This window comes from Pteropus medius, unplaced genomic scaffold, assembly GCF_902729225.1.
Source record: "Pteropus medius unplaced genomic scaffold, Ma_sr-lr_union100, whole genome shotgun sequence".
Taxonomy (NCBI): domain Eukaryota; kingdom Metazoa; phylum Chordata; class Mammalia; order Chiroptera; family Pteropodidae; genus Pteropus; species Pteropus medius.
The window spans coordinates 14,677,156-14,703,377 of NW_024355205.1; the positions used below are offsets into that span (position 1 = coordinate 14,677,156).

General features: G+C 33.3%; 1 protein-coding gene and 1 pseudogene across 3 annotated transcripts in view; one reads left to right on the forward strand and one right to left on the reverse strand.

Annotated features, from left to right (window-relative positions):
* Positions 1-26,222, reverse strand: part of RSRC1 (arginine and serine rich coiled-coil 1) — a 346,237-nt gene that overhangs the window by 106,224 nt on the left and 213,791 nt on the right. The window lies entirely within an intron of this gene.
* Positions 20,691-20,809, forward strand: LOC120599142 (uncharacterized; annotated as a pseudogene).

Consider the following 26,222-nt stretch of genomic DNA (forward strand, 5'->3'; position numbering starts at 1 on the left):
AGAGAGAAGGTAAAAATTTCAGGCAGATGTAATAACACCTGCAAACCAAGGAACTGAAAGCAAGCCTGTGTGGTTTAGGCTTTAGTAAAGAGTGGTCCAGGATGAGGCTGCAGAAGTAGACATGAGAAAATCAGGGAACAACTTGTGGCCACATTAGGAATTCTGAAATTTTATCCTGGGGGCAATGGAAGCCACTGAAGGGTTTCGTGCAGGCAATTGACAGGTCCCAATTTACAGTTTAAGATCATTGTGGATACTCTGTGAGGAATTATAGGGGGCAAGACTGTGGACAGATAAGTTAGAAAGCTACTCCAATGGTTCAGGCAAGAAATGATAATAACTTGCTGAGAGTGAAGGCAGTGAAAATGAGATTAGAGGAAAAATTAAAATGTATTTTAGGAGGCGACAGAGCATGCTGAAAGAAAAGATGTGGCAGTAAGGAACTTGCCAAATTGCTCTTCTAAGTAACTAGAAAGATGTAATGGAGAGACAATGAAAGAGGAGCAGAACGAAGATGGAGGAGGGAAGATAAAAGAATTCAGGACAATCTCGCCTGTTTGACATTTAAGTGCAGGTGACAGGGAGTTAGCTATATGAGTCTGAAGTCCAGAAAGGAAGTATGGGTTGGAATTAGGAATTGTTGCATGCAGATGATACCTAAAGTGCTAGGGACGCATGAGATCGCTTAGGATGAAAATATAGAGAAGGAAAAAAAAAAAGTGAGCACAGGATCATTCCATGAAGCACACTTAGGAGCTGGCCGAGAAGGTAACTGAGAAGGAGCTTATTAATGGATTAAGAATGAATAACAGCAATGTGCGGCATGGAGGACAATTACCTGGTTAATGAATCTGGCTTCTAAATATAGTGCAAGTGTGAAAGACAGTCTTTGTATAATGGTCACATATAGGTAATGCTGACAATGTATTTTCTAAATATTGATTATATAAAATCTAGACTTTTATTCAATAGGCAAACAATATCCAAAATGAAACTGATCCTTCCTCAACCCTGTTCACTATTCTATGCTTCCTCTACCTTGTTAATAATACTATCTAGATGGCTTTATTTCTCCTATAGTCACTTTTATAACATATACATTAGTAAATTCACATTTTCCCTTTGTTCTCTATTATTTTAGTTATTACTGGACTTCTAGTTCTTGCTACCTAAAACACAGTTCAGATCACATTACTCTCTGTGGATACAGGCAATAGTTCCGGAAGGCCTATAAGCTTTAATGAGCACCTACCGTGTCCTAAGCACTCTTAAAGGGTGGAGGATATGTTATTGAACAAACAGGCAAAATTTCTGCTCTTATGGAGCTCACTTTCTAGTAGGAAAGTCTGATGCTAAACCATTAATTAGGTACAAAGTATTATGGTATAAAGTGATGAGTGCTATGCAGAAAAATAAAGGAAATAAATTATGAAAGGCAGGCAGGCAGGCAGGAAGACAAAACATTATGTCCTTGCACCTTCAACTGTGCCTCCATCAAGTTTCATGTATACCTATATTTGTCACTTCATTTCTTCTGCCTTGTATTATAGTACTTTCTTCTACCTCTAAGCTCCAGCAGGCAGGGATTATTACTCTGTGTCCCTCTAGCTCCTCTCATCTTGCATATATTCAATTAAAAAGTACCATTTTTTAAAGTCATTTATTGGTACTCCTAAAATGCCAAGAAATCTTAATTCACTCTAAATGATTATTGGCAATAATTAAAATGTAAACAAAATCTATAATTTCCTCACTTTTCCCCCCTGCTATTTTCCTCAGCTTATTCCTTAGCTATGACACATGGTCTTAGCAATGTTTATAAATTAGTTAATGTTTATCAAAATAGCAAATCACACTGTGTCTGCATTGTCACTTTGCTTCTTGGGCTAGATGGGTTGTCATCTTTATCAGGAGGCACGTTCTGTCAGTATTGACTAAATTTAGCAAGGTAATAAATAGTGCTGGTGTTTAGTCCTTGGTTTCTAAGTATAACTGTTATATTTTCAATGTCTTTGATGACTAAAAGTCCCTAAAAGTGACAGTTAAATAAATAAATCATATAGTTGAGAAAATAAATTTTAATACTGGCACAATTAACCAGCCTCTCAAAGCATCTAATGTCAATCTGAGCATGGGGAAAGAGGGTCTGATGAAAATGCCTATTTTGAAAAAGCTCCCTGGATGTTGCGTCTCCTTCCCTAACCAGCCCCAACCTCTGACACAATCTCATTTCACAGATAAGAAAGCTTCAACACAGAGTGATTATTTAATGTATAAAACTTACATGGTCAATGAAAGGCAAAGCCAGGATTAGAATTCAGGACAGGCATCTCTTGTCCTGCTAGGGTTCTTTTTACCATTTCTTGCATTTCTGAAACTGGGCCGCCACAAAAATCTATGCCACAAAGCAAGTGAGACTGAAAGATGTTTTGGTAAGCAGAGTTAAAGAGGATTACTTCAGGATTTTCTAAAATTGAAAATATGCTAATGTATGGTGAGATTCTCTAAAAGTAGTACGCAGAATTTTCGAATGTATTTAGTGAAGTTTTTTTTTTTTTTAAACAGAACTCTTATTAACAAAGCAACACAGAATGTAGTTTGGGAACTTTATTTTCAACTTATTTTGACTTCATTAAAACACAGTAACAAGAAGCACGGGATGCAAAATTTATATATCATAAAGAATCTCTGAACTGATTTTACTTATTTACCAAATAATGTAAGTTGTGAGGCAATTATTAATTTCTAGTTAGTGGTAGGTTGAGTCCTATGGGTTCATTACCTAAATGTGGTATTTTGATCACTTAAGAGTATCGGTTACTGAATATGCATTTCTACACATACAAAAATAAACTATATGTGTAAATTAATTATAAAGTAAGGCATATTAATTGCATATTTTTAATAGATCTTAGTAAGTCTTTAAAGACATCCACACTCCTAGAATGAATTATGTTTTATTCCCATTTCGTGATGAAGGCATTTGAAATCTGTATTTCTGGCAAATATGTTTAAATTTTAATTCTTCCTTTGATAACAGGAATATTTGATTTCAATTGCTTTAAAACAAACTCTAAAAATCAATAACAAAAAGGACAAAGTAGTTCTGAGATTGTATTAAAAATAGGTACTAAAATGCTACTGGTTATACAGGATCTGTTGTGAAACAGGTCAGCTCAAGGTCCCAGGTAAACATCTTGTTTATGTCCTAAAGCCTTGTTTTCTGCATGCCTTCTACTCTCAGTAGGGTCCTCCGACTCTGGTCTAAACATCGGGCCACTGCACCCTATCGATCTTCTTTAAATCTCCAGAATAATAAATTTCAAGGCAACACAGCAGAAGCCAACTAAAGCTCTTTAATTACATCACTGCTGAAAGGAAATCATTGATCAATGGCATTATGGGAAAATAAACTGCCCCCCAAACCAGATCAAAGTCAATAAAATAGCTGACTAGCTGCCCCATTTGGGACTTCTGCTAGATTAGTGCTCATGAACAAGCAAAAGAGACGATTCTAACGCATGCTGCTTACTCTCTTTTTGAAGCTCTCCCTGGCAGGTGTCATGCTCTGAGCATGGTTTTTGATTACTCTAATTAAATATAATATTATCAACTGATCTTCATATTGATCCTTAAAATCCCCCCTTCTAAATGAAAAATTAAAAGCCTAGTGAAAGGGCCTCATAGGGTATCAGGTTATTTTAATGACTTTACTCCTTTATCAATTTTCTTCATGTTGTATTATTCTAATATTTATCAATATCAAGGTACCAATTAGGTTAAGAATTTTAAATATGCAAAATTAATAATTTTATAACTTGCTCTTCCTGAAATTAAATTCTTTTCAGTTTACATGAAGTTACATTCCTTGACTAAAGTCTAAATTAATCTTTTCTTCCTATTAATTCTTGCTGTGTGGCCACTATTCTTTACTGATTATTTAAATACATTGTCCAAAACATATAATGTAATATGGCAAAGAATTTTCTCTCAGGTAATTAGTTCAGAAAACTATGAAAACATTTTAAGAAAATAATTTTATAATAGCTTATAAACATCTGTTTATAGTTTTCAAAAAGCAAGATTATTTAAATATTTAAAATCCTATTAATTCTACATGCACATTTCAAAATGTTTTCTTCTGCTTGATTAGGGATAACAATGTACAAACAAATTTTAAAGCCTCAAATCTCTTATTGAAAAAAGAGTATAAAATTATACCATGTAAATATTTATAAATTTACTTTATAATATAAAGTAAATTTGAGAATTTTGAAAATAATGTAAACTTCAGAATATACAAGGGATACCTAAATATCAGATACAATAACTTATTTATGGGTATTATTTTAGCCACTCAACCCTGGAAAAGCTAATAGCCATGCCTTCTCCCCATTCTACATTTCTTCTTATTCATTCTCTATTCCCTCAGGTGGTTCTCATTGCTAATGCCCAAATGGCATCAACCTGTTGTTTAGCACTTCTATGAAAAGGCTAGCCTGCTGGCTAATTTACCAAGGGATTAAAGCCCTGAAACCACTTCAATCTGCTACTTTGTTTCCATGTAAAAGCCTTACCCAAGACGCCAGTTCCCTCATGTTAAAATTGAAAATCTCTTTAAAAGAAAGACAAATTCAGTGTAAGAACTGTTTAAGAGAGAAACCAAAAGTAATATTCTGCACCCATGAACAGAGCTATGAAGTTGCGAACAGAGCTATGAAGTTGCAGTCAGTATGTCAAATCCTACATTATATATTAAAAACAATTTCAGGTTAAATGTTTACAATTTCATAAAATTAAGGGAATTAACACAGGCACCAATGGTAGTATGAGTGGGGTGGGGGATGAGGTTTAATGTAAAACTGTAAATATAGTTAATCATTGCAGCATAACATTTAATTTAAACTCATATTTGTGTTCATTTTGTTGAATGACAAACATTATGGTAAGTGCAGTAATTCACACTGGAAAATGGAGGTTCCAAAAAACAAATAAGTAACTCTCCGAGTTTCTGATTTAATAATAATAATAAAGGCCTAAAGATTCATTACTCTCATAAAATTTGAAGGTACACATAGTAATTAATGTTCCTACGTGAAAAAGTGTGCTAGCTCTATTTTTAAAATCAGAATAAGCTTTATGTTGCTACATTTTATGTTATGCATAAAACATTTACATTTCTTCCTGTTCTATTAAAGCTTAATTATTTGTAGTCCAGTAAAATCACAGTGATACCATCCTTTAATTACTTCTTTACTCCATGAAAACCACCACAACAGTTCCCACAAACTCTGTGTTAAAGGGCAATTAAAACATTGAAAAAAAAAAACCTTTATATTTTTAAGGGGTATTTATTACCCAATTTGAGTGATAGCAAATTGAACAAACGGAAAAAATGTAGTGAACGTACATTTGTCTTATTAAAGAAAAAAGAACTAAAATGCAAGTACATATTCATTATATCTTTACTATACTTCAAATCTGTTTTATCCAAAACTTCAGGTTATCAGAATTAAAGTAGAACTGAATATTAAAGAGGATAAGTTTCCATTTTAAAATAATCTCGATTTTCTTTAAAAGTATTTTCCCAGTTCAGTCGAAAAAAATTTGCAGTAAATTTACAGACAACCCATTATTCCACAATATTTCACTGATGTTTATTTATTATAATCCTGAGAAGGGAGAAAAAGCGCAATGACAAAGCAACTGACACAATAAGAGCCAAATCATGAAGTAGTTTATAGCTTATAGTAGTGACCTGGACTAGATTATTCAGGGGAGAAAACAAATATTGTTTCTCTCTTCATTTCTTCACTATCATGACTAGTGTCCCTTGCACCTACTGGTGGCAACAGCACAGATTTGTTGGAATGAAAAACAATGCCAGCAATGGATGTGTCAGTGCCAAAGGCTTAAGAAAAAATAAATGTGCTCTAAGTTAGGATCTGTGTGATATTCAAATTCAAAGTACTTCATATAAGGACAGGATACTCAAGGTTCCATTTCAATCACAATTTTATTATAGTGACAAATATGAAATTCTGACTACCAATAAAAATACTGAATTTGTTACACTTCTGTGCAAAATTCATGACCTTGAAAGATATCATGCAAGCTGTCACCCCCAAGGACCATAATGGATTTGTCTTTAAAGAAAAATGTTTAGAGTATGAATTACCAAATAAATTTTATGTAAGTTTTCACATTTAAATCAAGACATGTAAATTACTTTTCTTAGTTGATATCTATTGACAAAAATCACATTAAGTGGAATTTTAGAAGCCCTTTAATCAAATTTGATAATAATAAAATATATTTTAAGTATTTCTTTTCTACCAAAGCTAAGATGGATTTATTTTTTATAGTTTATGTCTGAATTGGCATGTTAAATTTTATAAGGTCCAAATTAATAATCATTAAATGAAAATCTCTTAAGTTGCTCATAAATACATTATACATTAATAATCAATACTAGTAAAAAATAATAACTTCAATTTCAGCCTTTAAGCAATTGAGAAGACAGTTTATTGATTTTCACGTATTTTAAAAAAGTCAAGCAAAAATATCAACAAGAAAAACAGGGAGGTTTTCCAAGTTTATATTTCTGTTGGGGTGTATTTCTTAAAAACAAAACTCTTGGGGCATAAAATAATTGTTAAATTTTATTTCTGATTAAAATAAAATTTGAAGTAAACAGATACAATACTGATCATGTAATGATCTTCAAAGAAATACCCACTTTTTGTTTTACTTAGAGAAAAAATCAAGACTAAACTGTACAGTATAGAATAATTTCTACCAACCTCCATAATTCGCCAGAACCAGACTGCTTCTGTGTCTCTAAAAAAGGAAGCAAGACATTGGATGCAAAGCTTCAATGAACTATTATAACACGCTTTTCCAGTCCATTAAAAGAAAGTAATTTAATCAGTTTATAGTTTCTCAGGAAAATCTCATTCAGAGAAATTTTATTGCCAGCTATCTAAATAGTAAATACCTATTATCCTCTCAAAATGAGTTTTTGCTTGCCAAGGGCAAACCTATTGCTGTTATTGTAGAGCTCTGTTAGAGAAAGAAGAAGTTAAAAAGGTTATAAAGATACCATTAACGTCATGGGATTGTCTTGTCAGGACTCAAAAATGCTTAGTAATTGAGAGTTTTATTCAAAATGTATTAGCACCCATATAAACAGCACAGTTAATAGGATGCTTTAGGCTTTATTTTGTTACAGCCCAGCAAAATCACCTACAAACAGCTGAATACTGTAAATGTATCTGCTGGAGAGCAAAACTCATTTTATCATCTGGTTCTAGCTTGAGTCTTTGAAGAAAATGTCAATAACATACACACAGCTTAAAGGCAAATCTAGATCCAACCAATGAGAGAAACAGAAAAAAGTATAAATAATAACTAATTGGTCTCGACAGCATGTGCCTTTGGTAGAAGTATGAGGGTAAGCAAAGGGCAAATGCTCTTTATTTAATTTATATATTCTAATTTAAAAAGAAATTGCCATGCATAGCTTATATTAATGTTCATTATACAAAGTTATGAATGATCACATTGAAACAATAGGCAATAAGTATAAAATAATTCAATCATTTTACTTGTTAGTCCATTGATGACTTACAGAAATAAAATGATCTCCCTTGCTAATTTTCTGATTTTGGAGATACTGGAATTACATAGATAACATTCTACTAAAATTTTTTTAAATTTAGGAAATACATAATACAACCAGAAGTTATTCATCGGTCAGTTCTAACAATCATATAAACAATAAACATTTAAAGAAAATCTTTAAAGATTACATGCCTTAAATTTTTGAGTATCAATTATACTGTACCTATACTTTCTTCTCCTCAAATCGCTGTCAGTATAAATCTGGATATACAAAATTTATAAAAGTAGCCTGATTAGGGACTGATGTCCTGCTTTCCATACATCAACCATAAGTAGAGTAGTAGAGAGAGAAAAAGCTCTTGGTAAGGTAGTTTTTGAATGGAGAAGAAATTGGATGGTCAAACTTTATGGGCATATATGTCAAGTGAATAATGGAAGCACTGAAATAATTAAACTCCAGCTACACTTAACCAAGGTAGATTCTACTAACCCAAATGAGCCTGTTGTGGAATTCCTTTCTGCCTTCAAAATCCAGCTCCAGCATCACCTCCTCCATTCACTTTTCCTAGACAACTTCCACCATTCCCTTACCTCTATACCTGTATAAGACTCTGTTACCCTTAGTATAGTGACTGTCTTCAGACAGGGAGTGTAAAATGTTCATTTCCATATACTTAGCACCTGTCATGTTATCTACATATATAGTAAGGGGTCAAAAAATGTTCATTAAATTGACAACTAAGCCATGATTTTACTTGGACTGAAATTCAAGGTGATTTGTTTCTGTGAACTGGCCAAAGATCTTATCACATAGTTTTCAATCAATCTCCATACCTCTATATATTATATACAATTATTAAACATCTTACACATCACATCTTACATATTAAGTATATTACTTTACTTGCAGGAAAATGTAAAGTGGTTCAGAAATAATGTATACACTTAGTGAAGTTTATTGAATGCCAGGAATAACAGGAAAAGCAGTTATGGAAACTGATCTTAGAGTAAGTATACAAATTATCAATCCTTTAGCTTAGAAAGTAAAAGAATACTCAGACCACTTTTTGTTCTCGTTCAATCTAATTTTCACCCAGACTTTGCTCTTTTCTAATCTAAACCATAAGTAAATAAATAAATGAATAAACAAAGAAAGAAAGAAATGGTGAAGGTAGTTACTTTGGTGCCAGTCTGGAAAAACACATTTCACTACCATTGAGACTGAGGGAATGTTTTAGGTAGAAACAGGTGGGGAGTGGGATGGGGGGGTATCATGTGGTAGACTCCTGACAGGCAGATCACACTTTGGGAAACTGACATTTTGTTTCCAGTGATAGTTGAAAGAGCTGAGGGGAAAATAACAGTTAACCTAGAGTTTATTCAAGAGTGAAGCAAAAACAAAGACATTTTAAATTAAAAAAAAAAAAAAAGAAAAGAAATAAGCAAAGGGCTCTCTATCTGACATTTTCTTTCTCTGAAAATTTAATCTGAGATTAATTATTAGACATCTTTGCTAATTACATGACTCTACAGTACACCTTTACAAAAAGAATACTAAATTCTAGTATTTGCTGGCAAATCTGATGAAATATGTCTTTGAGTCCATCAGTTAGAATAAGGATAGTAAATTAATTGTGGATATCCTTTATAAGTGTTTCCTCTGTTCCCTTATTATTCCATTTTTGAAGGAAACATTAATTTTTTTTAAACACTAATTTTTTTAAATTCCCAAAATGGTACTTGCTTAATGGAGGAAAATAATCCAATAAAGTAAATTCTGAAAGTTTCACTCTTACTCCCATTCTGCAGTAATGAACAGACTTTAGTGCCAGATGTTTACTAGAAATTTCTGCAATGATAAAAATGTACTATATTTGTGCTACCCAAATAAGATAGCTTCTAGTCACATGTAGTTATCAAGAACTTGAAATGTGAATAAGTGTGAATAAGAAACTGAATTTTTAACTTCATATACTTTAAATTTAAATGTAAATTGCCACACGTTGCTAATCCCAGCTCCAGCCCTGACCAGCTATGTGACCTCAGGCAAGCAACTTAACATGTCCATGCCTCAGTTTTCCCTTCTTTAAAATGAGGATAATAGCAGTATTTAGTAGTATTTATCTCATAAGACTGTAGTAAGGATTAAATTATACAACTCATGTAAAGATTTTAGAAGTGCCTGAAACATAGTAAATATTTAGAGTTCTCTTAAGTTTGTTAAGATATATATAAGATATATGTATAAAATTCAAATGTATGTAATGCACATATACTCATACAAACATATCTATCTACACATAAATATATGTAGCATTTTATTTTTAAAACTAGGGTCATACTATTGACACTATTCTGAAATTAATATTTTCAATGAACAATGTACCATAGACTCCTTCTATTTCAAGACATGGAAATATTTATTGAACACGTGTTGTGTGTCCATTACTATGCTATGTGCCTAGGTGCCTAAGATACAGTATTGAACAAGTTAGACATAACCCCAACCTTTACGACAATAAACAAAATTATTAGATTAAGATAAGCAATGGAGGAAGGGATAGCTACTACAGATTACAGCAGACAGGGAGGCTTCTCTGAGGAGGTGAGAACTTTCATCTTCATATAATCCATATTCATTGGCCAGTGAGAGATGGGCACTCATTCACATACCCATATCTTAACCTTCTACTCCTGTCTGTCTCACTCCTTCTAGAGAGCCTCATGAAATGCCTAATACTCCCTGCCCTTCCCTTCCCTCACCTCCAGTTCACACTTACCAAGCCATCTGATAAACATACCCAATTCTTGAGCTTCACCCAATCTCAGCATCCATTCTATCTCCAACCCTATCATGTCCCATCTCTGAACCTATATTGTTCCTAAGCTGGAACGTTCTCTAAAATTCTTCACCAATTTCTAAATACCAACTTAACCCAATTTTTCTCTTTCAGACTAATTCTTAATCACAGGGGGTGACATTTAAGATGAGATCCTCTATATATTAACCATGGGAAGAGGAGAGGGAGAGAGAAGTGTGATGGGGAGATGGGAGAGGGAAGAGTAAGTTCGAAGGCACTGAAGTGGGAAAGAACTTACTGCACTTGAGGGCTTGAGAGAAAGACTACAACTGGATCATACTAGTAATTTATTTACTGTTTCCATTATTACTGGACATTAAAAGTGTCTCCGATTTTTTATATACAATGCTGTAATAAACATCCATCTATATACATCTTTGAGACATGTATTAATATTTCTATAGAATGTTTTCTAGAATGCTGCATCTTTTAAATTTTGATAGGCATTGTCAACTCACTGGCAAAATGACTCACTGACTCATAGGTCGGATGGTTTTTCCGTCTCTGTATGTATATATGCACTCACATATGCATGCGCATGTGCACACACACATCATGTATATATATACATGAGTATAATCTGAAAGTAATAAGATGAAAGTAACTGAGAATCAAACTCACCATGTCACTGTTTCACACAGATGGTATATGTTTTATTTTGCGGCTAGAAGCCAAGATAAAAAATTCCATTACCTGTCTCTTTCTAAATTCTATTATTTACTAGATTGGGTTACTGATACTAGTTACATATTCTAAAGCAAAGTACAATTAAGTTCTAGTGTGATTTTGCCTAATGCTTCCCTAATAATTGATTCAGTTGTGGATATCTCTGGCTATTTTATGTAAACTAGTGAATAAATTCTAAGAAAATTTAGGCATATTAGAACTCTGCCTTAAAAAACAGACTTTTGGAATAGACAAAATAACATGATGAGTACGGAGTTGGTACACTCTTGTGGGTAAAAGCATGGGCATTACTGATGCTACATGATCACTTACTAAATGTTTGACCTTTCTGAACTATTGTTTTCTCACATATAAGATGGGCTTAATAACAGTACCTCTTCCGTGAGCACGCAAATTAAATGCATTAATCCAAGTAATGTACTCAGTTCAATGCCTGGTGCATTGAAAGTACTCAGTGACTCTTAGCTATTGTTGCTATTTTCTTTGAGTTTTGAACTAAGTTTGCAGCAATAATGTATATGTACACTATAGGTGAATGTGTAGATTCCTACTGTTATATTCTTATGTCCTTCAGATGTCCCAAATTCAATTTTACTATCTTAGTCATACCTCTGCACTAGAGGGTAGCCATAAGGAGTTCTTGACTTCATGTTTTACTATTACAGCATGTGTGCTGCTAATGGAATTGTCGATTCTGTTAGCTATATATTCCATGAACTGGTTTCATAGCATCATAATGTTTAGTTAGGGTTGACATCTAAGTAAAGCAGTGAACATTACTTAAGACATAGATCTGAACATATGAGGTGAATTTGTCTCAAACTGCTGCCCATTCCAGTAGCTGAGTTGATTCAACTGGGTCCATTCTTTCAGAAGAATGTCCTTTCCCTTAATATGAACAAATGTCAGATGCTTTTTTCCTTAACAGAAATTGAATCGAGAGAGAGGGAGGGAAAGAATCTACCCAGATTTAAAAATAAAACAACAAAAACAAAAACACCACTGCCCCCCCATGAAAAAGTTTACAATTGGCATTTGTATTAATTACATATAATGTACTGTTGGCATTTCTGTGTGAGACCTGGGCAAAATGTCAAATATTTTTAACTATTATCATAGCTAAAAGTTAAGTCTCTTTAAATGGACAAGGGACTCACATAATGTTAGGTATGAAGTGATTAAGCAGCAATGCTCCTAGCTCCTACTTCTATTGAAAAATTTAATAGTGTTTCATGAAAAGTGTTATGATATCCATGTTAAAACACAGTTAACTCTAATAAATAACTGCAGCATGTACAGAAGAGGGTCCAGCTTGACCGAAATTATCTTCTTAAACACAGTACAGTAGTAAGGGGCCTTCACTTGTTAATTAGTGAGAAGCAGCAAAGAGCATCAGAACCCATTGTGTATAAATTTGCAGAATATGGTATATAGGTATGCAGAGTGGGTGAGCTCAGACACTCTCCACAAAGCTTTTTATTGTCTTCATCATACAGGTAAAGAACGCTTTCACAGTATTGTTTGCTTCAGTTAACAGAATTAGTACTTTCTTACTATTGGTGTTAAGGTTTCCTAGATGGGCAAAATAGCAAAGCAGCACCTCTTTCAGAATTCTGGTTTAATAAGGTTTATTTCTCTCTGGGTGTGCTTTACATTATAAATGATCCCTACTTTACATTACATTTATAATTCAATGGATTTGCCTCTAGTGACCTGTGAAAAATACCTAAAATTAGATATTTTTAAAATGTCAAAGCTTCATTTGACTCTGATATGACCCACAAAATACCTTTTTACAAAATACCTTTTAAGTCAAAGTGCCACTCAATTATTTTTCTTACTTCTTTCTGGCTTTGGATTAGGCCTTGACTCCCCATCTGCGAGTAATCCAACTTTTAAGTTTTTGTCTGTCAACAGTAAAATCCAAGATCCCAGAGTAAGCTCCTGGAAAGGAAATACTTGTTTCCAACTGGCAAAGATAAAAAATAAAAGGGAGCCAAGCACTTTAAGAGAAAGAGTCTTAATCCTACATCTTCATATGTTTACTTTTAGTGCAAGTTGTCTGCGTATGAGAGCCTAGGATACCTTTTCTTTCTCCTGGAAATCTGTAGGTATTTTCAGCATGTGTTATTTCAACTCCTCATATGAAGAATGCTCCCCTGCTCTGAGATGAGAAAAGACCCAATGCCAGTAGGTGCTAAGAAATGTTCTCCTATTTTGTCAATCTTATAAATACCAATTATGACTCACTATAATGCCAAACTACTGAAAAGATAGGTGAAACTGAGGAAAAGGGTTAATTGCTTATAAAGTATAAAGGAAAACAAACAACAAAAAATTATGAAAGATATAGCCCCTCTCAGGAGGAGGGAAGAACAGAAAGAAAAGAAATAAATAAATGCAGCACTGATATTATCATAGGGTATATTATAAACTCATAATATTACTAATTTACCATTGTGTCTCATATAATAATGACAACCTTTATATCTAATTTTCATGTAGCTATACAGAGGAGGTATGCAACTGTAATTTGCACTTCCAATTTTGGAGAGCTATTGGAGTATATTTATTATTGTACACAAAGAAAAAGAATCGGTCACTTACATTAAATATTCTTGAATATTCAGATGCTTGAATTTACTCTTTCGGATAACATCACTGTGTAAGTACCAAAATTAAAATGCACACAAATCCATTCATCAATAAATTTCATTTGTACATAGTATATTCTAATAAATTAAAATTAGAAATAACCATGTTCTTTGATGAATTACTTTGATTGATACCACTCATGCCTGACTTTTAATCAACCTCTCTACTTCTCAATTTCCTTATATGTAATCTGGGGATAATAATCTTGTTCTATTTACTTCATAAGACTCTTGTAAGATAAGAGAAATTAAATGTATACTGGTTAGTACAATGCCTGAAATTGTGACTGCTCAATAAAATAGTTACTACAAAAAGGCATATCTACTTGTTAATGCTATCATTACACTTAGGTTATTTTCAATCTGATGTTTTGTTTTGTTTTGTTTTGTTTTTAAAGATATTTTTTATTGTTATACAAAATATTATACATAAACTGCCACAACACAGACACATGCTATCCCTCACTCCAAATCCCTTGGCTGTCCACTTCCCACATTTGGACCAGACTCTGGCCAGGTCCAAGACCATAGCTTAGACTATAGGTGTGCAAGGTAAATCTGGCCCTGGCCAGGATTCACTTTCTTGGACTAATTTTTGTAATTTTAAATTCACTTTTCTTCCATGGAAGGTATTTTGGTTTAGTATTTTCCTTTTGATCTGTGAATCATCGGGCCTTGGGCTGTGAGGTACTTAATTTGGCCTGTCCAACACTCTCCCAACTGTCACTTAATGGAAGAGGTTCAAAGAAAGAAAGAAATCTCTCTGCTTCTGGACATAGGGCTTGAAATTATCATCTCGCAATCAACTCTCTAAGTTAAGTCATAGCAAGACTGCTACTCAAATCCATTATCTGAGGAAATTCTGCCTAAGCATATTGATCAGATAAGATCAAGGTATTCTTCCAGAAGGAAACAAAAAAAGGTCTAGAATGGTGTTTCCCAGTGGGTGCAGATACTGTCTGTCCCTAGGGCACTTTGGAAATTTGTGATGATGTTTTTAGTTAGAGTGACTGGGAGAAGCAAATGGCACAGATCAAGGATTCTAGAATTCCTGCCTTGCTCTAGAAAGAATTATTCCATGTCCCACATGACTTTTGAATGCCCTATCAGATACATATGTAGATGAAAATCTTTTTTATAATTATTGAGTTTAGAATCTAAAATACACAAAGTATTTTTGCTATGGCTTAACTCATGCTTGATTTTGAATGATGCAACTACTGAGTAGATTGAAAGAATATTATACTTTTTGTTCAAAGCTTTACTGAACACCACTGTTAACCATTTCAGATTACGTACCAAGGACACTGTATACATGAAATATGAGTTGCCAGGATACGACACACTTGTATTAATCTGCATTTATAGCTATGTCATTCATTCATGTGTGTATGTATATGTATATGCATGTATATGTACAACCTTACTTCAAAATGTCAAATATAAACAAAAAATTAACAATATTTAGTTGAATATTTGAAATTGGGCTTTGTAGCTTTGTCTATAATTTAATAGTTGCCAACGTACCCATTTTGCCCAAAACATTTTTTTTCTAATGAAACAATCAGACTGTTAAATAGGTAAATATTTACAAAGAAATAGTAATGTCTTATGCTAACTGTCGCCTGAACACTCTGCTCTTTCATTTCTCCATGCTTTTCATATGGAATAATTTCTGATCTTTTTTAAATTGTTAAATACAAACTTATTTATTGTTAAGTACCTATTATATCTGACTACTTCATTGTTTCCTATTACAGTTGAACCTGAGTTGCAAACAAATCAAAATCTTTTATTACAAATTACTTTCCTTTCATGTCTCCCTTATGTTAGTAAGGAAACTGTATTGATTTTAAAAAATTGTATATGTAGGTAAGTTATATTTTCTCCATTTTTTATTTCAGGAAACAAAAAGGAGTGCTTCAGAATAATTATCATACAAAGAAAATAGTAGGACCTATGGGGTTAAGAACCATCAATCTAGAAATAAGCCTCGCCAGTTTCCTTTCCCATTCTTAAGTTAAAAGTTACTCAGCATATTAAGTCTTTGTACATTGTAGAGAGTAATTAAAAGCCTAGGTTTCTAGCTGTGTAACATTGGTAATGTTACTTCATTTCTTTGGGCCATTATTTCCTCAGCCATGAAATAGGAACAATAATATCCACTCATAGGGTTGGTGTCAAGATTAAATGAATTGCTATATGTATAATATCTGCAAGAGTGCTTGGCACATAATAATTGTTCAATAAGTATTAAGTATTATTTCTATTTGTTATTATTATATGCTAGGCCCAGAATGTTCTTTCTTTGCTTTCTTATTAAAAAAAAAACCAATAATCTAAACGAGAATACTGATCAGTGGAAAAAGATGTGGGAAATGTAGACATGGCTTCTTTTTCTAGACAGGTGAGAACTTGAGAAAAACATACAGTAGATGAAAGAATGATATACATTTTTGATCAGTAAGGAAATCTGCACTGGACAAGTGGAAAGTCTAGAAATTACAAGGGGAGGGGGACAACATCATCCTTTAATGCCAAGTTTAACTATTATCGGTAATTTCATTTATTCTTCCTCAACTTCCCCAGTTAGAACTAATCATTCTTTCTATAACCCTTTATCTTTACCCATCATACGTACAATAACTCTGGCTTATATACTAGTTGTATCTATATCCTCCAACTTGGCCATGAACTTCAAGGGAAGGATCATATTGAAGACAAATTTTGTTTTCCCACAATGCCTGGTAAATTGTCAAAATATATCTACATTTATTACTGAGTCCTAGTTAAGCTGTCATTTTTTAATTAATGAGACCTTTGAAGAGTCCTCTAACTTCTCTAAGCCTCGTTTCCTCATGTTCAAAAATGATAATATTAATATCAGTACTTCTTATTTCATGGCACTACATGAGAAACATGAAATAACATGAGACAATGTTTTGAAAATGGTAAGAGAATACTTAAATGTAGAGTGATATCACACTAATATATCAAAGATTGTTTTTCTACAAATATGTTAAAAAGTACATTATATATTTTTAAGCGATTTCATCATGTGTAGAAAGAGATTTTTAAAAATAAAAGAATTTATGTCTAATTTTAATGAAAACCAGAGGAGTTAATCCATGTAAGAAACCTTTCCATTATATTGATGTTTGGTGAAATCCATCTATTTGAATCAGTACTGGAAGCTTCCGTAGCAACCAGCTAGGTAAAGACTGCTTCCCAATCTAGTTATTTACCTCACCGACGACTTCTTCATACTTATTTGGCACTTCAAGCACATTAAACAGTTTCCTAGCCTGACAAAATAATAGATTATGCTTCTATGCATTCTTTTTATTATCATGGCTATAATTGGGGTGTGTGTGTGTGTGTGTGTGTGTGTGTGTGTATTGTCTTTGAGATGTCTTAAGAACCTCTAGTGAGGACATAGAGCCAATGTAATTTTGAGAAGGCTCATTTTACAAAACATCCTATGTGTCAAATCAGAATTTTTAAGAAACATATCTTTTTAAGATATTTATACAAAGAGAAAAATTGTTCCTTTCCCCTCCAACTAAATCCTTATCCTTGGCCACATGCTAAAAGATTTTCTTGGTATTTTGTCTGAATTTGGAATAAATGCAGTATCAATATTTTCAAGTATTTTTTCTATAATTTAAAACATGTTAATTTTTCCCCTCCTTATTTCACCATAGTTTAAGTGATGAACAAAGATATTATAGCATCCTGTCCAGAAACAAACTATGGGATTTTAAATGTAAGTACTGTAGATGACTGATGAATTTGGTGTGGATGGTTCATCCTTATAAATTCTAGTTGGCTTAAAATATATGTGTATTTTTGTAAGCTAAAGGAGCTATCTTAAGGCTGTTATCACTATTATTTGACTTGTAGGCTGTTTCTATTTTTTACCAAGCAAACAGTATTTACTTGATTATACTGGTCCTTTTAAAAGTTCCCAAATTGCTGGATCTGTATTCCAGATCAAAAACTGGAGTGCCCCAGAACCCAACGCCATAAAAAAGACCCAAATGGAGGTGGAAATCTTCTCTAACTAGAAACTTTGTAATTGAATGTGATTAAATAGCTTTAAATTGCCTATATTACTGAGAGAATAATCAGGTTTATCAGAAATAATTCTGATATTTTAATTTGAGACATATACAGAAGTACGTCTTTTATTACTCAGAGTTCATATCTGAATAATAATTCAGTTGATATTCTGTAAAAGAAAAGCTTGCTTAATTCTAAAAATCTGTTATGCATATATACAATTTAACACTAAGAGTTCACTTTAGTGTTCTCTTTAGGGCTTCAAAAGAAATATTCAATTGGAGTAAGACACAGAAAGTTCGAACAACAAAGAACCAAAATTTTCTTTTTCAAAGACCACTGCAATTCACCAATTTAGTCTCAGTATAATCTGGGATATGAAATTCCCACATTATTTCTTTTCCTGACACCATTTTTAGAGAAAGTATTGTAATTTATGATTTTATCTTATCTCAAAGCTATAAATATGACAATAAATTCTTCAGTCTACCTTGCAGCCAGGACTATTATTTCTGCATACTTTATCAATGTTGGTGCAAACTAACTATATACTGCATTTTTTAAGTGAAAAGTGACCAACAAACATAATTGCACATGTGAGTGTGGATTACATTATATTGTTATATAAACTAAAAAATAATATGTACTTCATGTGTTTTTTTCCCATAAATAAAGTGTTTCCTAGTTCACTGTTGTCTTTTTAAAATATTCATTTTATTTTCATGCACTATCATGGGTAATAAAGTCTTTTTCTATGATTTCACTACGATAAGTAATAAAAAAAATTTTAAAGACTGAAACTATGGTCTTTGGATAGCTACATTAAATAAACGATTAGACAACTTAAGAATAAGTAATTTCCAAAATAAGTGACCAGCTCAGATTTTTTATATCACAAATGTATAGATATTACAAATACTCAGACAAAAGAAAGAACAGTTTCACAGTAGAATGTGGGGAGCACTCAGTAGGGGAAATTCTCCTTTCCTTTGTAATCCTACATTCTATAGATAAAGAAAAATTCAGGGAAATTAAAGAGTAGGCTATAATAACAATGAATATGCAGAGAAATCAGGCCATTTACATTTTAGGGAAAAAAGTGTAGAAGAGTTGGAATTCAAATCCCAATTCCTATAATATTTCCAAACTCAAGGAAAGTTGGTGATGGATAACTCCACAGTTATAAAAATGTGGTTATATTCCATTTACTGAATATAATCCCTGCCCCAGTCAACAAATAAAAAGGACATACAAAGAATTCACCCCACCACTACTACCACCTGTCTACTGAACATAAACCTGTCTGTTCCATCTTACTGATTTTTTAAATCACACTCAACCCAAACTCTCACTTTTTTTCTTTAGAAGATAATAATGGCAATATGAGACCTGATAAAATACAGTAAAAAGCACACCATAACTGATAAAGAAGACCTATTTGTACCTATGTGGTGATTAAAATTCCAGTTTTCAGTAATTAAATATTTCTATAATATTTCTAAGTATTAAAACATTAGTGGTTTTTTTTGGAGTTATACTGCTTTTCCAATATTTAAAAAACTCTGAAATACAATTTGTGTTTTGTGATCTTTCCAGAAAATTATGTTTTGTGAGGAAGCCAATGAAAAAAAACAATTTGGTCACAGACAAAACTCCTCTTCTCATCTCGATTTTAAAACTCTTGTATGTATGGTATTACTATTTTAAGTCTCATTTCCCAATTATTGAGTTGTTATTGCTTCATCAAGTGGAGCAATCTGAATTTCCTCCAGAGCCAGTTTGAGTCCCATTTACTTCTAGAGGTCTCTGAAAAAAATCTTAGGACTGAAGGGAGGTTGGAATTCCTTATGCAAATGGTAAGAGGTATGTGGGAGGTGTCTTAGACAGCTTGGCCTGCCGTAACAAAATACCATCAACTGGGTGTCTTGAACAACAGACATGTATTTTCTCACAATCATAAAGACTTGAACTCCAAGATTAAGGTGCCAGCGTGATTGGTTTCTGGTGAACCAACAAGGCTCTCTTGCTGCCTTGTTGACAGCCATCCTCTGGCTTAGCCTTCATATGGGAGAAGGAGAAGAGAAAGTTCTCTGGTATCATTTCTAATCAGGACACTAATACCATCATGAGGCCCTGCCCTTATGTCCTCATCTAAACCTAATTATCTCCCAAAGATCCCATCTCCAAATATCATTACATGCGGGTGGAGAGCTTTGACATATGAATTTGGGACTCAGGGGGACACAGTTCAGTCCATAGCAAGGGGATGAAGAAAGACAATGCAGAGGGAGGCTGGAGGCCTGGTTCCAGCTCTCCCCTGGATCCTGACCACTTTTCTTCCTCTAGCGATAGATTTCCACTGCTCCCCTCCCTTTTTTCTTTTCCAAGGTCAAATCTACTTAGGGTCTGACCCCTGTTTCTTAAAGAGAATTTATTTTAACTAGTACATCCTCTCCCAATCATCTCATAGGAAAGAGACAAGAAATGTCCTTCACCAGCCCTGGTCTTTTCTTAGGTGAAATGCATCTGAAGACAAATTATAGATGACAATCTCACTTTAAAAAGAAAATATTGTTATTAAAACTGGTATTTCAAAATTATATAAAAAAGAAATGCACATATTGTTTACGTCATTTTGCTCTATTACTCAATTACTGTCTTTGTGCTACATAATTCACTTAGTTTTAGACACATAGAGGACACTAAAAAAATGTTAGTTCACTCTCTTCCCTCTTCCTCTCTATTATATGCTTCTCCATTCCTTCAGACTACTTTGCCAAAAAGACTGTTTAGAAATCCTTTCTGCTATGGCCATGCCACCCTGAACAAGCCAGATCCTGTCTGATCAGGGAAGCTAAGCAGGGTCGGGCCTGGTTAGTACTTGGATGGGAGACCACCTATGAAGACCAGGTGCTGTAGGCATAAACAAAAAAAAAAAATAAGGGACTGTAAACTGACAAGGTCCTTGCAATCTGTGAGGTCAAGTAACGGTTGCCTTGCCTAAAAAAAAAAATCCTTTCTGTGGCGCTAAAACCCTGGTAGTAAATACTTACCTGTTGTTACTGATTCTTCTGTATCTACCTGACTGTCTTGGCTCCGTAATGCATTCCAAACTAAACAGAAGTAAATTTTCACACATGAACTTAAAAGATATATCTAGATCTCTCAAGAACTGGGTTTAAAAATCTAAGCATATAGTACTTACTCTACTACTTAAGGAGCTGTGTGACTCTGGGGAAGTTATAGTACCTCTCTAAGCCTCAGGTGTATTAACTGTTAAATGAAGACGTAATAGCTCTTCTCTTAGAGGGCTGTCATTAGGACTTAATGTTATAATACATAGAAAGCACCTAATACAATGCTTTGCACATAGTAGACAGTATATGTTAATTTTTTGAGAGTCCCTTGAGATAATCCTCAGTAATGACTTTTTTGTGTGTATTGATAAGAATAGGATTAATAAAGTGATCTATCCCACCCACCCCCAAATATTCTAAGAGGAAGAAAATGTAACTCCTGCAGAATCTCTTGCTCAAAGTCTCCTTGTCTGTAAATTACAATGACTTATTTTATATGCTTCTAATAGAGAAGTGAATCCAGCATCTTAATTTCCAAGATGAGGTAAGAAGGTTGTGTTTTACTTCGCCACAAAACTTTCAATAAATGAAAAGAATTTTCATTCAGTGTAACCCTGGTGCACTCTGAGATCTTAGCCATGGTTTCAAGTAAATCTCTCTATGTCTGCCCTACTGTTCAAATGATATATCAGCTCTTAGGTCCTCAGCTACATGGTCAGCAAAGATACCCATTTTCGGCAAAGGCTGGAAGCAGTATCTGAGCACTGCTCTATACACAGAGGAACGGTCAAGAAAAATATTCTAACTTACCGTTTTCTCTGATGTCTTAAAACTTTAGTCCCATTAAGAGAAAAGCGATCGAAGTAAGACCTAGCTTGAGAGGAAAATCATTCCTAATTCTGGCAGATCTTAAGAGCTTTAGGAAAATGAAAAAAGGTGGGTGTGGGGGTGGGGCTCTCTACTTGCTCTATTCTGGTTATCAGGATTATATCCTGCTTCAAGCTAAATGAAATAATGTAGGTGATGTTCCTAGCATACTATTTGGTGCTAGGTTCCTTTATTTTCCTAATGAAAGCAAGATGTGCATGAGAGAAAAATTGGTGGATCACCACAATTTGCATGGTAAAAAGGTAATCAGAGATTTTTTCCAAAATCTTTTTTTTTTTCATTTCTGTCAGCAACTATTTCCTTCTTCCCTAATTTAAGAGACCTATAAACCAATTTACTTTACAATGAAGTCTATAAAGCCTATCTGTCTGGTTTGTAAACTCTGTTAATCAGATGGATTCTGATAATGCCATTGTTTTCAACTTTTAAAACCCACTCTACACTACACTCTCAAATTAAACAAAAAAAACTTGGCCATACTTGAGGTCTTTAGTTTCTTCATAATAGTGTGTTGGTCCTATAATGCAGCCTCAAGCAGGTATCTTACTCCAAGGCCGAGGTTAACAGTGGCTTAACTGTATCAGTCTATGAAAGAGCTTTTTTTAGGGGGAACTCTTGTTCTAACTTTATAATGAGAATAAATTGGTAAACAGGGATTTGCTTTACTGGCAAAGCTGAAATGTATTAAATAAGTAAGGATTACATAAAATTTTAAAGTAAATATTTAAAATGACTAAAACTTGTATAATTTAAATAAAATATTAGAAATTCATATAGTATACTTTTCCTATTTTTTTAAATAAATGAATAAGTTTTAGTTTTTAAAAATATAAATAATGGCTCTTTACTCTTAAAGAGAAAGATTATATCCTCAAAGTTAAAAGATGCTAAACTGCTTTTTAAAAAAAATTGCCTTTCTAAAGCATATACTGTATCTGTTTTCTAAAACATATAATTCTTTAAAAATTTACCCACTCAATACCTTGTAATCATCTCTAAATCTAATGGGACATAAGCGCATTTCATCAGAGATGAAATTCGTCAATGACTGCTAAAATGAGAATCAAAAAATTATTATAATCTAGTAGTTTGGCTTGCAGCAAGCATTAATCAGAAGTCATAATAAATCCACATGCTTCTTTAGACAGCACATTAGTCAAACAGTTTTCTATGATAACGACATTGACTAATGGGCTGTGAGTTAGAAGGGTCAATCATAAACTCATCAAATGCTTCATTTAATTTCTTAATTTGGACAAACACAATTTGTTTATGGGAAAGATATCAGGTGTTCGTGAATGAATAATGGCTATGAAACCAAACTCCATTAATCAGTTCATGATTACAAATGACTTAGAGATTGTTTATTCTAATTTCATTCATTTGGGTCAACAAAGAAAACATGAGCAAATGAAACCATTTGGAAAAAAATGGCACACTTATTTCTCCATATTTAATAAGGCAATGATAAATATTCTTTCAATAATTGTATCAAAAGGACTTTATTACTAAGGCTGATACTATGCTTCTTATAACTGAGTTTTAATGCCTATGATTTATAAGGAGACCAGGTAGGAAAAAACAAAAAACAAAATTGTACTCTCTTCAGTGCTATTAAAGTTACACTCATTTTATAAGACTTTTCTCTGATTTCTCAGGCAGAAGGTGTTTTTCTATGTTTCTACTGCACTTTATACTTTCCCTGACACATAGTAGGGTCTCAAATATCTGCAAAATAGATGAATGGTTTATAGTATTATGTGATATTTTAAGGATCTGTTTAAGTATCAAGGGGGCAGAAATACTGCCTTAGGAATCTGTATTTCCACTGTCTAGTATAAGCCCTGGAACAATTTATTTTTGTTCAAACGAATTCTAAGTACTCTATCATGTAAAATTCTGATTAAGTTAATTTAGCGACAGTAAAATTTGTAGTGTTCTCCAATTACTTTAAAAGTACTTGAGGACAATCATCTAAGGGAAGAAGCAAATGTCATCATTTTTTAATTACTAAAAGACATCTGTTCTCTCTTCGCTTTTCCTTTCCTTTTTTTTTTTTTAACTGTCACTAAATGGCACTTAGGGTAAGTGGGACTTCTCTTTGGACTATCCAGAACTTATTTCAGCAGCCATCAGGTGCTGTGCTGGATAAGCTTGATTTGCCCATCCTGATCTACTCTGTGACCACCTCCACCCAGACTGGCTGGTTAATTTTATGGGCTGCACCAAATAGGTTACCTCGCCCTTCAGCTACTGTTTGAGTTTGGCCAGTAGAAGACATGGAAGGGAGATGAATTAGAGGGCAGGAGGAAAGAGAGGTTAGGGTTTATTTTCTGCTGCCCTGGGGTTTGACAGTGGCTACCTTTCAATTTTTTTAAAATTATTAAATTTACTGTGATATTGGTTAATAAAATTATATAGGTTTCAAGTATACAGTTCAATAATATGTCATATGTATATTGCATTGCGTTCACTACACCAAAAGAGCTGGCCCTCTGTCTTCAGCTCCTGAAAAGCTAATTACCGTGTTTTTATGATTTATGGTGGGCCTCTCAGACCAAGTCTGATATTTACGTTATTGAGGTGACTAAGGGAGGAGCCAGCCACACCCAACAGTATTAGCATGGGGGCTGGCCATGACAAAAAGACTAGCTATTGGAGATTCAGGGCTTTGGGCCACATGGAGTCAGCCCAACTTCCTGGAGACTGGCTTCAATGAAATAAGCAATGAATAAATCAGTCATGCCTATGTAATGATGCTTGGATAAAATCCCTGAACACTGAAGCTTAGGTAAGCTCCCTGGGTTGGCAATACCCCATGACTATTGCCACACATGATGCGATGAGGGCGACGCATCCTGAGGAAGACAGGAACTTCCTTTGGAACCCTCTTAGACTCAGCCTTATGTGTCTCTTCCATTGGATGGTTCAAATTTGCATCATTTCCCTGTAATAAATGTGACCACGAGAACAGTAATTTTCAGTTGATCTCTGAGTTTTTCCGGGGAAGGATCGTCAAAGCTGAGAGGGTGGTTTGGGGAAAACTCCATATTTGTAACTGGGGTCGGAAGTGTTAGCAAAATGAAAGACTGTGCCCTTAACTTCACAGTTTGGCTAACTCTGGGCAGTTTTCTAAGCTTAAATGCAATTAAAGATGGATGAAAAAAATACGGTTAAAAATTTATAGAGTTGACTAAATAAAAACTTGAAAATTCTATATGTTAAAATTAGCAAATAAGATTTAAAAAAATCACCCTAGTAATAACATAAAACCAAGAGAACAGATACAAATATTGATAAAATATTAAGAACAGAGAAAAATCAATAATAAAAACACTAAATGCCTACAAGAGTTAACACTGAAAGGATATAAACTTACAAAACAATTATTGGGAAAACAAAAGGGACTAGTTGCAAAATGATATAATAGAGTTTAAATATTAGTCATATCAACAAATGTCAACAAGCTTAACTCACCTATTAAACAAATTTTCAAATTAATTTTTAAAGGCAACACTTAATTATACGCCGAACACAAGAGACATACCTAAAACAAAATAATTCAGAAAGTCTAAAAGAAATGGTTAAAACTAAATAAGCAAGTGGAGACAATACAGCAGAATTTGGGATCCTGATACCTAAGTAGATTTCAAGCTAAAAAAACATTAAATGTGACATGAAAGGATATTTTTTAATGCTAAAAGAAACAAGATGAAGATATTATAGTTAATAATATCCATGCATCAAATACCATAGCAATTACTTTTATAAAGTAGAAACTACAAAAAATGCCACAGAGTATAGACAGAAACAGATAATGATAAGAATGATTAACACATTCTCAGTATGACTGGTAAATTAGACAAAAAATAAAAGGATATAGAAGAGCTAAAAAGGAACATAATCAATAAAGCATACAAACACACACACACACACACACACACATCTCTAACTTCATATTTTTCAAATAGGAAGTATACTTTCTTTGCAAATGTACATGGAATATTAATAAAAATAAAACATCAGTAAATTCCATAAAGTAGAAATAGTACGCAAACCACTCTCTAGTTAAAACATAATAAAAATAGAAATTAATAACAAAATCATATTGCAAAAAGGCCCTTAACCTGGAAATTAAATAACTCCTGGGTCAAACGGGATATAAACCCAAATCATAGAATTTCTAAAAACTAATAACAAAGCACTATACTCAGAATTTATGGGATATGTTTGTAGCAGTAATAAGAGAAAACTGAAAACATTATTATAAACTTAACTCTAAAAATTTAAAAATGAGTTAAATTTCCAACTCAAAAAGCTAGAACAAGAACAATAAGCAAACTAAAAGAAAGTATAAGGAAGTAATAAAA